Source organism: Fundulus heteroclitus, chromosome 6 (genome assembly GCF_011125445.2).
Source record: "Fundulus heteroclitus isolate FHET01 chromosome 6, MU-UCD_Fhet_4.1, whole genome shotgun sequence".
Lineage (NCBI taxonomy): Eukaryota > Metazoa > Chordata > Actinopteri > Cyprinodontiformes > Fundulidae > Fundulus > Fundulus heteroclitus.
The window spans coordinates 30,043,084-30,054,791 of NC_046366.1; the positions used below are offsets into that span (position 1 = coordinate 30,043,084).

The 11,708-nt window shown below is 42.3% G+C and overlaps 1 long non-coding RNA gene across 1 annotated transcript in view; it reads right to left on the reverse strand.

Moving 5' to 3' along the window:
• LOC110367245 overlaps nucleotides 1–2,480 on the reverse strand; it is a 7,001-nt gene extending 4,521 nt beyond the window's left edge. The window contains exon 1 of the long non-coding RNA XR_004931246.1: nucleotides 2,344–2,480. This is a non-coding gene — a long non-coding RNA (uncharacterized LOC110367245). The remainder of the gene's footprint in view (nucleotides 1–2,343) is intronic.
• Between the last annotated feature and the right edge of the window lie 9,228 nt (nucleotides 2,481–11,708).

Below are 11,708 nucleotides of genomic sequence, written 5' to 3' on the forward strand. Positions count from 1 at the left end.
AGACTAACTTGGCAAACTAACTTTTAGGTGTAACGCCTACAACAATTCTCATTGGGTGATTAATTTCTCCTGCATTAGGATTATTCGAGGGGCGGGACTTGTGGGGAGGAGCGCGGGAAAAAGAGACTGGGGAGGAGCGTGGGAGATAGAGTCTGGGGAGGCGCGCGAAAACGATCTAGAGAGTGGGGAGTTGATTTGCAAAGTGCAACAACTTACTGGTGTACTGTTTGAGGAAAGAAAAAGCTACGAGACAGACTGAACCAGCACACCTTACGTGGTTCTGTGGTCCAGCTGTGAGCCCGTCTACAGGGAGAGACAGACTGCAGAGGATCAGCTGTGCGTTTTTCTTTCTCTGCCTGTGCCTGGCATGGAAGGTGTGTTTTCCTGTTTTGGACCTGTCGTTTTATGGACGGACTGCAGAGGAGCCTTTGGGGTTTTCCTCGGATTTTCCATCCATCCTTTGGTTGTGTTTTCCTCCTCCACATGTGCTCCAAGGGCCAGCCTGAAGGACCTTATTCCAGCCCACTAATGTGGACCCAGGACCAGGGGTGAGTCAGCGCAGGATCAGGCCTGCAACGGTGTTGGTTTCATATTGTACCGGCTTTATTTCATGTTATATCCTTTAATGGGCCCACCCACTTAAAATATAAGTTGCTGTGATTATTCGTAGGAAGGTTTAATACCCATATGTGTTTGGACTGTTTAATATGGGTTTAATAGATCAAAGACAGCCACTATTGGACAAAGACTGATTAAAGAGTACCACGAGTAGAAATCTGTTTAATTTCTAATTGTCATCCAGCCATAAAACATAAAGAGAATATTTTGGGGTTGAAGTTTTTTTGGAGAGTTTTTTCTCAGATGTTTTGCCTGGATGTTTGCTCTGTACCCTGCCCAGACTATTTTCTGTATACCTGCCTGCTCCACTCACAACATCATCATGTCAATAAATCCTGTTAAAGCATAGATTAAGTGTCTGGCTAATTACCGGGTTCATCCCCTTCCTAAAATCATTACAGAAACACTGATAGGGCTTAATGCTATAGTTAAAGGGTTGTGAATAAAACAAGGGTTTGGTCAGAGGAACTTTAAATTCTCGTTGGGTCCACAATAAATTAGAAGGAACCCAGAGTGCTAGATCTGGTTTGAAATACCAGCAAAGCGCTACATCAGTAATGTATTGAAGATACCTTAATTTAGAGCCCCTATACAGACTGATGTACATCTGACGTCAATTGGACAAGTTGGAATGTAATTAGAGAAATCTAAAATGTAAATTTTCCCTATTGAAAATATAAATACAGATATCTTCATTAACTATTGTCTTGTCAAAAATCTATTTGATACCTGCAATGTAAGTGAGATGAAACCGATTTTATGTTAAAACAGCCCGCCATATCAACGTGGACTTTTCATGGCTGTAGCCACGTGAGAAACGGTGAGCAAACCCCATCACCACCAGCACCACCACCTTTTCTTTTCCTATTTGCGGTGAGCCCCGCGAGAAAGGCTTTAAGAACTAAATGATTTCATCCGCTGCGGCAGCGAGAACAAATAATGTGTCGGCTTCTGTGGGAGTGGGTACCTGGTTTCCTCCGAGGGAAGCAGAATCAGGAATACTTATATAGTTATTTAACTAACTTCAGCGCGACAGGTTCGCTGACGTATCCCGATCTCACCACAGACCGTAATAATAGCGATATAACAAAAAATAAAGAACTTACCGGCGCTTGGTTCTGCTAAACTGTCTCCGTTGTCACTATTTAACAGGACTGTCCGGAACAACGTAACGCCACAGCGAAAGTCTGGAAGAAAATGAATCCCGCGGTTGGGCAGGTCGGCACGGCTAAAGTGGTTCGGGACTCTGGTCACGCCCTCCACATGTTTAGTAGCAACATGGCGGGAATTTAAAAGCTGTTTAATGTTGAATATCTTAATTAACTATTACGGTATGTCCAGTCAAAAATCTATTTCAGATATTTGGAATGTCAGTGAGGTGAAGTCGATTTTATGTTAAAACCGCCTGCCATATTTTCATGACTGCTATGTCCCTGTCATCCAGTCGGGGCCGTCGCCTTCACCTGGACGTCGAGAACAAGCAATGAGGACCCCCGTCCTTTTTTCTTTTTTCTTCTTTGCGGTGAGCCGCGCAAGAAAGGGCCGTAAGGACAAAATGATTTAATTCGCTGCAGGAGCGAGAACACGGCTTCTCGTGGGGTGGGTGCCGGCCTTCAGTCTAAACTAACTAAACTAACAACTAACTAAAGCGACAGGTTCGCTGACGTTTCCCGATCACACCACGGACCGAAATAATACCGATATAACAGAGATTAAAGAACTTACCGGCGCTTGATCCTGTGAGGCTGTTTCTGTTGTCAGTAGTTTTCCCGGACTTCGGCTTGAAGCGAATGGCACGTCACAGCTGAAAGTGTTTGCTGAAAGCCCATTGGCTGACTGTAACTGCAACGGACTCAGCCTATTGGCTGACTCAGCAGCTACGCAGAGATCCCGCCCTGTGCCGACGACCTATGTTTTATACAAAACATAGGAGGAGGTTTAAGACTGTTGAATGTCCGCGCCCTTAAATATATCAGATATTGCATTTGATCAAAGAAGTTAGAGAAAAGGTTATAATTTGTTCACACTCAAGTAGCGCATTAACAAGTATTCAAGAGGTAAATTCAGAATCAATGCAAGAAATATTAGATTTAACTCACTTTTCAGGATTACAAATGATGGATCAGAGGTCAAACTAGTATGTATTCCTGTCCATATTGGAATCGTAGGAAATGAGTTGGCTGACAGTTTTTACTAAAAGTGCAGCAAAAAAGAATATTGTGTATTTGAATGTTAAAACAAGTAAAAATGAGGTTAAGAGTGTATTTAAAGTATACATTAAGAAGAAAGGGCAAGAACAATGGAATAGAGCAGAAAATGCTAGATTGTGTTAAAGTATCCAAAAGCAAGTTGGGGAATTTAGAAAACATAAAATTTACAAGGAAGAAGCTATTATATCGGGGATAAGCGTTGGACATACAGGATTCCAGCACTCTTAAAATAACCAATAAACATAAATACTTGCTACAGCTCTGACCTTTGGGGCCTCTTTAAGCGCTCTCTGATCTACTAGACCACTGCTCCTTTTGGGAATCCTTTCAGAGATCTTTTTGCCTAAAAGGAGCTTTATTTTATGTAAACGTAAAGTTTTATAAATGTCCATTGTATCTTAAACACCTTAAGATTTTCCTAAATGTTTGTCAGACTAGCTGAAACATGATGGCTTGTATGAAGAAACTGTTCCTAAGTCAGTTGTTTGTTTTTTTAGTTTTTAGTTTTTTTAGTTTTTGTCTTAAGACATAAAATATTGTTTTGACTTGGAAAACAAAATGTAAAAACATGAAAAGAACTATCCTCAGCACAACAATCTTTCACATCAAAATGATAGGACTGTAGAAAATGATTGTAAAAGAGATGAAAAAGATTTAAAAAAGTAGTGTAACTGTCAAATTCAATCTTAAAAGACCAAGCAAGTTTATTTGTACAGTGTCGTAAATAAACAAAAGAATTAACAAGGTAAAAGCCATTATAATGGTAAAATTGGTAAATTCAATGGTGAGAAATACATGTAATTAATGGAATTTAAAAAAAAAAGAAACTAAATACATGTTAATAACGTCAGGATAGTGAAGATCTGACAAACTGAAAACATAAGCATTGTTTTTATAGCAAAACTGCAGTGAATATTGTTTTTTGGTTCATATTTGAAGGCAATAGCAGTTTCCAGCCATCTGAGGTTTTCAGGGAGCATAAAAACTAACTCAAGCTTCCCCTATTTGTCGGGAAGACTTGTGGGAAACACTGAGATAATGGTACTGTTTCACCAAAACCACCTGTTGACTTAGAAATAGATTTTAACAGATAAAAAATGAAGAAGAAAACAATAAGCGATAAGGAGGCGAAGTGCCTCTGAGGTGAGTTTAGTTGCGCTGTTCTAATATAAAGCTCTGATGACAAATAAAGATAATAATTAACCAGGTTTGCCAAAGACAAAGTTATGCCAGGAGGAAAAGGATAAAGAGATGGATCAGAGCTCTGTGAGGGTCTGGATCTGCTCTGCTGCAGTGAAGAAAGAGCTGAATTAATTCAGGAATCGCCTCTTTGATCTTTTTTCCAGACATTTTTCAGACATGTCCCACTGGAAGGAGACCGTTTAACTCTTCAGGAGACAGAACCCCAGGAAAGCTGCTGGACCAGACTGTCTCTCCATCCACCTTGAAGCACTGCTGACCAGCTGTCTCCAGTGTTCACAGACATTTCTAACACCTCACTGGCATCATGTCATGTGCCAGCCTGCCTTAAATCCTCCACTATCATCCCTGTTCCCAAGAAGCCAAGGACCACAGGACTTAATGACTTAGATCCGTCGCTCTGACCTCTGTGGTTATGAAGTCCTTGAGCACCTCGTGCTTTCACACCTTAAAGAAATCACTGATCCCCTCCTGGACCCCCTACAGTTTGCCTACAGAGCCAACAGGTCAACCTGGCCCTCCACCACATCCTCCAGCACCTGGACTCTGCAGGAACCTACGCCAGGATCCTGTTTGTGGATTTCAGCTCTGCCTTCAATACCATCATCCCAGCTCTGCTTCAGGAGAAGCTCTCTCAGCTGAATGTGCCGACTCCACCTGCAGGTGGATCACAGACTTCCTGTCTGACAGGAAGCAGCAGGTGAAGCTGGGAAAACATGACTTTGACTCACAGCTCATCAGCACTGGTTCCCCCCAGGGCTGTGTTCTTTCTCCTCTGCTCTTCTCCCTGTACACCAACAGCTGCACCTCCAGTCATCAGCTGTCCAGCTCCTGAAGTTCGCGGACGACACCACTCTCATCGGATTCATCTCTGATGGTGACGAGTCCGCCTACAGGTGGGAGGCTGACCATCTGGTGACCTGGTGCAGGGAGAACAACCTGGAGCTCAACGCTGTAAAAACAGTGGAGATGGTTGTGGACTTCAGGAAGAACTCAGCCCCAGCAACCCCCATCACCCTCTGTGACTCCACCATTGACACTGTGGAGTCTTTCCGCTTCCTGGGAACTATCATCTCCCAGGATCTAAAGTGGGAGCTGAACATCAACTCCCTGACCAAAAAAGCCCAGCAGAGGATGTACTTCCTGCTGAAGGCAGCTGAAGAAATTCAACCTGCCAAGGACAATGATGGTGCAGTTCTACTCCTCCATCATTGAGTTCATCCTCACCTCCTCCATCACCATCTGGTACGCTGGTGCCACCGCTAAGGACAAGGGCAGACTGCAGTGTGTCATCCGGTCTGCAGAGAAGGTGATTGGCTGCAATCTTCCATCTCTCCAGGACCTGTACGCCTCCAGGACTCTGAGGCGTGCAGGGAAGATTGTGGCTGATCCCTCGCACCCCAGTCACAGACTATTTCAGTCACTTCCCTCTGGCAGGAGGCTGCGGTCCATCAGGACCAAAACCTCACACCACAAGAACAGTTTTTTCCCATCTTCTACCGGCCTTATGAACAAGGCCAAGAGCCGCTTGTGACCTTGGACACTGTCTCTCTCCCCCGTTCAGGACTTACAAGCTTCACCAACATAGCAGCTCCAGACCTTCTGCATTACATTAAGGCACAGTCTACCGTGTATATAGCTCTAGACTCTGTATATATCTCTATTTTGTCTGCACCATCAACATAAAGTCAAATTCCTTGTAAGTGAAAACCTACGTGGCAATAACCTTGTTTCCGATTCTGGTCAGGACTGACCGAAATCCCACTTCAGCATCCATTCTCCAGGAGGAGCTGGGATATTCCTGAAAGAAGAACATATAAGGATCGCTACCTTTGCCTCCAACGTTTGACTTCTAAAAAAGAACAAGAAAATTGATGGATTACCTGTATGTATTATCAGCGTGAATGATAATGTTAGGGTTAGGGCAGCAGATTCCTGGTGCTGAGGGAGAAGAAGAACATCAAAATTATTTTAGCTACAATATAACAGACATGCAGGATTATTAATAAAATCTAAAAACAGATAAAAATATAAAAGACATCGTTATCAATAATAATCTGGTTGGTTTGTAAAATGTAAATCAAAACACTTCCTCACCATTTGGTGTCCTGTCTTGACTGATCCAGCAGATGGCGCTTTAACGCCATGTTTGAGCCACTCCAACTTCTTACACTTTAAACGACTATCTGAAGTGTTGTATAATTAAACAAGTTGAAAAGAACAAAGAAAACAATACACAGATACACAGCCTTGTATTAAATGTAAAAATAATTTAAAAGAAAAGAGCAAAAATGTAATTGATCTAAAACTAACATCTCCCAGGGTGTTAAATGCCAGGCAGGGTAAAAAGATGGGATTTCAACCCGCTTGTCTGATTCACAGGGGAAGATTAGAACTTAGTCCGTCCGTCCGTCTTCTTCCGCTTATCCGGGGTCGGGTCGCGGGGGCAGCAGCTTCAGTAGGGAGGCCCAGACGTCCCTCTCCCCGGCCACTTGGGCCAGCTCCTCAGGAGGAATCCCAAGGCGTTCCCAGGCCAGCCGGGAGACATAGTCCGTCCAGCGTGTCCTGGGTCTTCCCCTGGGTCTCTTCCCGGTGGGACGTGCCCGGAACACCTCACCAGGGAGGCGTCCAGGAGGCATCCTGACCAGATGTCCGAGCCACCTCAACTGGCTCCGATCAACAGCGCCCGCTTCACAGCAGACGCTGCACCAATCTGCCTGTCGATCTCCCGCTCCATCCTCCCCTCATTCGTGAACAAGACCCCAAGATACTTGAACTCCTCCACTAGGGGCAGCACATCCTCCCCAACCCGGAGAAGGCACTCTACCCTTTTCCGGTTCAAGACCATGGTCTCGGATTTGGAGGCACTGATTTTCATCCCGGCCGCTTCACACTCGGCTGCGAACCGCTCCAGTGAGAGCTGTAGATCACGCCCTGATGAAGCCAATAGGACCACGTCATCCGCGAATAGCAGAGACGCAATCCTAAGGCCACCAAAACGGATCCCCTCAACACCTTGGCTGCGCCTAGAAACTCTGTCCATAAAAGTTATAAACAGAATCGATGACAAAGGGCAGCCTTGGCGGAGTCCAACTCTCACCGGAAACGAGTCCGACTTACTGCCGGCAATGTGGACCAGACTCTGACACCGGTCGTACAGAGACCTGACAGCCCTTATTAAAGGGTCCGGTACTCCATACTCCAGGAGTATGTTTGTTTTAACAGTATCTGGTGCTACATAATTGACATAAACACACAAACGCTTTTCTTCACCTAATTTGATTAACAAAAATAAATGGTAATTTCCACTTGTACTGGGCTCTAAAGAGATCAGATGCTAAAATCTGTTTTGAATGAACGGCAAAAGCAGCTAACCTAAACACTAAAAACCACAACGGGCTGAAAGAATATTTCAGCTGATAATACAACTCTCTGATTTATTACATACATAAATTTACTTTGTTGTTGAATATACCAGCCCCTTATGACGCCAACAACAAAAAAGTAAAAACACCTGAGAGCCAAGGCAGTAGACAATGGCTGGACATTAATGAGAAAGAAAAAAATAACAGAAAACATGTTTGAAGTGATTTAAAAACATTTATTTTTAATGACTTTGCCTTTAATTGTTAATCTGCGAAGCCTGTTTGAAGTCTCAGTATCATATAGCATCTTTTTTGTAAAACAGTGTTTTATCACAGTATAAACTCAGCTGTATGACTTTTGTAGTTTCTTTACAATCAGTGTAAGCCTCTCCTAGATCTGGTTGTCCATCAAATAAAAATATACCATCTTAAACTTGAATTAAAATCACCACAAAAGAAAATCAACATTTTTTGAAACAACCTCTTCAATGACGATAAGACGTAGATCCGCTGGAGAGACTCCTGTTGTTCCACCTCAGTAAGCAAACAAGCAGCTATCACGACCCCTGCAGCTTGCTTATGCCCATGGAGTTGGAGTTGAAGATGCCATCATACACCTGCTTCAACAAACCCACTGTCATCTGGACAAGGCAGGCAGCACAGTGAGGATCATGTTCTTTGATTTCTCCAGTGCATTTAACACAGTTCAGCCTGATCTACTTCATCAGAAACTCCAGAAGACTCAGATGGAGGCCTCAACAATCACCTGGATCAGAGACTACCTGAGAAACAAACCACTGTTTGTGAGACTGAAGTGTTGTGTGTCTAATCAGGTGGTCAGCAGCACAGGAGCACCACGGGGGACTGAACTCTCACCCTTCCTTTTCACTCTTTACACCAAAGACTTCAATCATCAAAACAATCATCTCTATCTGAATGTGGTTAAAACAAAGAAGATGAATGTAGGTTTTCAGGAGAAATGGAAAGTGGAGTTCTCATCTGAAAGTTATTTGTGAAACTTTTAATATGCGTAACACATCTCAGCAGCCTAAAGGATGGCCCAGCACAGAAGACCACCATCATCAGGCTAAGATTCTGCAGTTTACACTCTTCTTCAGGCCGATGGTCACTCTTTCAGGATGTTTGTATCCTGGATAGAAAGGAAAATTGGTCTCAAAGGAGCCTTTTTGTTTACAGAAACCACCTGTCATTAAACAGCGGTGGAGGTCACCGGGTCCAGTTGTATCCCTCTTGCAATGCTGATATCAAGCATGTGAGCAAAGTAGTGATCCAAAGAAAATATCTGAGTAAAAGAGTATTTATTCTGATATGTAACTGATCAGAATATGATCAGAATATGTGATTTGTGAAATGAAGCAATCAGACAGACAAAAACAGTTGAAGATAAATTCTAGCATTTTAAATAACATAACCAAGCAAAAGTTAAAAACAATTTTATTTATATAGCAAGTTCCTTACATTGTAAAAAATAAACAGAAAAAAATAACATATTCCAATTGCACTTGTTTGCAAACAAAGTTTTTAAACAAAATGCTGACAGCAGGTCATGAATGTAAGTCCGTATAGTGCAAAGTAAAGTGATAATACATACAATTTACAACATACTCAATGTGCCTCCAAATGGTACCAGAAATAAAAATAAATACATTAACAGGGGTTCCCAAACTTTTCAGCCTGCTACCCACCAAATGGGTGACTACGTAAACAAGATATTGGAGAACACAGAGAGATGGTGTGTGATGTTTAACAATAGCCCATCTGAACAGGTACCTTTAGTTAATCTAAAATAAGGATAATTTGGCTTACTGCTCCTTTAAGTTTGACGAAAAACACACAGCAGCAATCTTTAGGGAGGCAAACCCTTGAAAAAATAGAAAAATACACACAGATAATGGCAGAAGTCGCTCTGCTAGTGGTTCCATCAAGAGAGAGACGCCACTAAACAGATGAGCCCTGATGTAGTAGACGTATGTCTAACATCTAATTTACTGTATGGCACGACTTGAGGCCCTCTTCAGCCAGGACAAACAAGGATGGGACATCACAAACTACATGTGCTAGCTCCAGTAAATCCACTAAAAATAAACAGCAGGTGTGAGGAAGAGGTTGTCAACTTTCTGCAGAGTCTAAAACCCTTGAGACTTCATGTGGACTTCATGCTAAAGATTGTTCTTTACAGGCCTGCAACTCTCACAAAGATCTAAATTTTTTTTTGTCCATTTTCAGATTACAATTACAATTACAATTGCATTTACTACTCTCAGGATAGAAGGGCCGTTTTACCCAGTATAACAAAAGTGTTTCTGAACAGGATTACCAACTATAGCTTTAAACCTGCAGTTTTGGGAGATTTACAGATGTATTGGAATTTCTCAATACGATAAATATGCATCCCTAATTCCACCCCTTTACCAATGGTCCTTAGACATGGATCATAGATAGCTGAGCTTGTTTACATTCATTAGGTAAACAAGCTCACGCTTCCTCTTAAAAAAATTAATGCATTCAAAATAGACTTCATTAGGAAAGTATTTACATAAAAAAGCGTGATTCTTTATCACCAAACTCAACACAGTAACCATATTTAATCCTAACTGTGTTCTTTATCAATGGATAGAATAGCAAAAAATAACATTCTGATTAAGGGACAGTAGGCAAGCTTTTCTGAAGATATAAAAGTTATTCATTGGGATGTGGGACTACATAAGGTATGGTAATATGACGTCAGAACGTGAAGGGACATAATGGAGGTTGAGAGCAATTTAAGGCCTGACCAAAATCCTTGCACATGGAACAGGGATTGGCTGCGAAAAGGTTGCAAAATTGCCATTGAGGCAACAAGAAACAAGTTGGGTAGCCCTCGGGAGAACAGTGATTGAAGAGGGGAACTGGGGAAAGAAATCAGTCCAAAGTATACATAAGCCAGTATTAAGTTTATAAACAGATTTACTCGGAGCGTCATGATATGCTGAGGGAGAGGCAAAACATTAAAAATCCCTTTAGTTACTTAAAGTAGTTCATGAAATATAAAAAAAAACAGTCAACTAATAAGCTTGATGTTTTTTTTAAATGGAAATCAAAGACTTTGTGAAACTGTTTCATAATTCAGCAAATGCCATTATGGCTCTCTACATTCAGCTAAGGTTGGAACATAAAAAACTTGCAATAAAACTTTATTTTGGGGGTTGGACTAGTTTTAATCAACACATATGAAAAAGATTTTAAGATGTTAAATGTTATTCAACAGCAAAGACAGTTAAATCTAAACATCAAACCTACTCAGTTGTGGATAGTTATAATAAGGTAATATTTATATTTATGATGTCATTACATATCTGGACTTACCATCTTTTGAATTAACCATAGCACAGCAACGACAGCAGCCACAACGACAGCCACAACCCAAAGACACCGCACCAGCCACAACGACAGCCACAACGACAGCCACAACGACAGCAGCCACGACGACAAGCACAACGACAGCCACAACGACAGCAGCCACGACGACAAGCACAACGACGACAGCAACACGGTAGTCTTTGGACCCTAAAAAATAAAATAATATCAGAAGATAGATCCATAAGATTTTAAACATCCCCAGTGATGGACCGGGGAAACTGCTCAGGGTGCTGCACCCTCACATTCCACAGTCACTGGTGGAGAAAGGCTACCCCACTATCCCTAATGGATACGTGGGTACAAGCTGACATTTTGTCACAAGAATTTAACTTTGCCTTATCATTCTGTCAAGAGGGTTTAATAAACACCAACTTCAAATTTTTAAAGTCACATCATCACATTAGAAACTTCTCAGTCACAAACTTTCCATGATAATCTTCAGTTTTCATCCCCGCTCTACCTCTGGTGGGGGCAGGAAGCAACAACAGGTTTTCCAGATGAATTAAACCACAAAGCTCTTTACCACTCAGTCTTACCTTCAGACGAGGAACAGAGCTGGGTCGTTACGTTGTCTTGGGTCTGACTGACAATGTTGCTGTGGTTGCAGATGATTAATGAACCTAACTGGTAGAGACTGATGGAAGCTCCAGTGTTGGTGATCTCTGATCTCTCTCCTCCCTCCAGATGCCAGGTTTTGTTGGAGCATCTCAAAGTGCTGCTGATGTTAAAGTCTCCTGTGCTGCAGGTCACTGTGCATTCATGGGTGGTGGTGTTGCACATGGGGTCAGTGAGATTCACTGGAGACACTGGATCTGAGGACAGAGGGCAGGTGAGAAAGTCAAGCCTAGCAAGGCTCTTCTGAAGATTACAGCTACTTGAGTTTTGATTTCTTTAC